At 41.3% G+C, this 2,773-nt stretch overlaps 1 pseudogene; it reads left to right on the top strand.

Moving 5' to 3' along the window:
• The first annotated feature begins 1,849 nt into the window (after positions 1–1,849).
• LOC138152258 (guanine nucleotide-binding protein G(I)/G(S)/G(O) subunit gamma-5 pseudogene) lies at positions 1,850–2,415 on the top strand (annotated as a pseudogene).
• The last annotated feature ends 358 nt before the right edge of the window (positions 2,416–2,773 follow it).

Here is a 2,773-nt window from a genome sequence, read left to right as displayed (position 1 = left end):
TGAGCCTTAGCATTTTCTTGGTGGTAGACATCTTCTCCTCAGAGGAATCATCACCAAAATCACTGCCTGTTGAGTGAACTCACAGGGTTACCAACAGGACTGGAAATATCCATTTCTCAGGATGAATCAAAACAAGGGCCAGTCACCCATTCACCTAGGCAAGCCCATATTTTTATTTGCACATGCATACAGACACCATTGCTGCCCAGAGAAAGGGAGATGAATACCTTTCTCTTCCCCATGGAAGTCCAAGGAAGAAATGGTAATGGCTGTGTCCCCAAAAAGTGGCTGCCTCAAAAGAAGTCAAAATGTATTTAAGCTCACTCCTTATGGCCCACAATCCTGACTTAGTCACAAATTAACACAAACTCTAGTTTGGAGACAAACAAGGCTCAACAAGGAACTTTTGGTCATGCATTCCTGTTAGCAAGGATCCACAGCTATCCTCCATGAGATGGCAGCCGCTGCAATAGCCAAGAACTGGAAACATAATGGGTACTCATTGATCACAGATAGACTTTTAAAAACCCCACTATGTTAGAGGAATGGAATGGATTATTATTGTACAGTAAAAAACAAGGACCATATACTTTAGAAAAACAAGAAGTTTGCATGAACTGATGCAAACTGAAATAAAAGCAAAATGAGAACAATATACACAAAGATATAAAAGAAAATATCACTAAAAGGAAACTAAAATTCTAAATAACTAAAAAACTAAGGACAGTCATAGTAGAGAACAGATAATGAAGCCTTCCCCACCTCCCCAGTGAAGAGAAACAGGAACTACTATGACAGAATACAGTGCCATATGCTATCACTGTATCAGATGTTTTTTCTTTGTAACAAGGGGGTCTTCCATCTGGAGTGATGTAATGCCAAAAAGCATCAATAAAATATGGTTGTTGCTTTGTTTTTGTTTCTTAAGAAAGACAAAAAAATGCACTTGCCTGTTAGTTTGGTTCTTCTGAGGGCTGTTTTTAAGTGACCCCAATAGAAAGGAAGAAAGATACAAATATCTTAAGTCTCAGGTCAGACCTCTCCTAAACCTCTGGGAACCATAAAGTGTCATGGGGGGGGGGGCATGGGGGGGGGGAAGGAACCGTATCAAATGATTTTTAAAGACAATTCTTCCCTTTCAGTGCTTTAACATTTTTTTAATTGGCTGCTCTGATTTCACCACAGATGTGCATTTTTGTCCCCTGTAACACATTCCATTTGGATTTTAAGTCAGTCCCAGATCCCTTTAACAGAAAAGAGTGATATGAGCCAGCAGGTGTAAAGCTGACAGACTGTTTGCCTACAGCACAGCATTCTGGGAAACAGAGGGATCAGGCAAGAGTAGCTAAAAGCTCAGATGACCTAGATGGAGATGTGACAGTTCTCTTCCTGGCTGCCTGGCTGACATTCCTGAACTCTTCTACAAGGACAGGGAAACCAAAACCCTGGATGTTCTAAACAAGATGGGGGAGGGGGGAAAGAGAAATAAAAGATAGGTGCCAGATCTCTCTCCACCCTCTCAGTTGTTTCTTTGCTTTAAGTCTAAAACTACCACTAGAGAATTTTCTTTTCCTCTATGGACTTGACTGCAAAATTAGTGAAATGGCCTAAAACTCTGGTCCCTAGAATTGAACATAGTAAACCCAAAACATAGTAAACCACAGCAAGGTACAAATTGATCAACAAGTTTTTATTATGGTCATAGGATGTGCGAAGCATTAGAGATGTGAAGACAAAACAAAAAGTTCCTGCCCTCAAGAAGCTTATATTCTATTAGAAAAGCAAAATATGGCCAGACCCAGAGAGCCAGGGAGCCAGCGGACATCTGCCCGACCACCCACCGCCCACCACCCACCACCGACCACCGACCATCGACTGCGGACTCCGGCTCCTTGCGCCATGTCCAGCAGCTCCAACGTCGTCGCCAGGAGGAAGGTGGTGCAGCAGCTCTGGCTTGAGGCCGGGTTCCACCGCATGAAGGTTTCCAAAGCTGCTTCTAATCTGAAAAAATTTTGCCTACAAAATGCCCAAAATGATCCCCTGCTGACAGGGGTATCTTCCAGTACTAATCCTTTCTGGCCCCAGAAAGTCTGTTCATTCCTGTAGCAAGATGATCTTAAGCTACTTGGGAAGGATCTCCAAATCCATCTTCATATGTGGATCTGTGACATGACTTGATGTTCTGTGGTGTGATGTGAATTGTGACTATTCAAAGGAGAGAGAATTCTGAAGCCTGCACAAAAGTTTAATCTATATGTGTATAACAATGTGCCAAGTTAATCATCCAAATTTCAACTTGTGTCAGACTTTCTCATCTACCTCTCCGAATTTTCATCCATTTCTCTTTTGTACACTGGCAAGAATACAATAAAGTATTCAGATGAAAAAAAAAAAGAAAAGCAAAACATAAGGAAATATAATTTTTTTTAAAATACAACAATTGGGGTGGCTAGGTGGTGCAGTGAATAGAGCACCGGCCCTGGAGTCAGGAGGACCTGATTTCAAATCTGGACTCAAACACTTAACACTTACTAGCCATGTGACCTTGGGCAAGTCACTTAACCCCAATTTCCCTGCCCTTCCCTCTCCAAAAAAGAAAAAAAAATACAACAATTATGATGGGATACTACTGTGCTAAAAGAAACGATGAGCTGGTTGATTTGAGACAAACATGGAAAGACTTGTGTAAAATAATGAAGAGCAAAATGAGCAGAACCAAGAAATCATTGTATACAGTAATAGCAAAACTGTCCAAAGAACCATTGTGAATGAT

Source organism: Petaurus breviceps, unplaced genomic scaffold (assembly GCF_028583685.1).
Source record: "Petaurus breviceps papuanus isolate PSGF00001 unplaced genomic scaffold, PetGlider_PUasm1.0 90925, whole genome shotgun sequence".
Classification (NCBI taxonomy): Eukaryota; Metazoa; Chordata; class Mammalia; order Diprotodontia; family Petauridae; genus Petaurus; species Petaurus breviceps.
The sequence above is the reverse complement of the archived record's forward strand: the minus strand, read 5'-3'. Positions and strand labels throughout refer to the sequence as shown.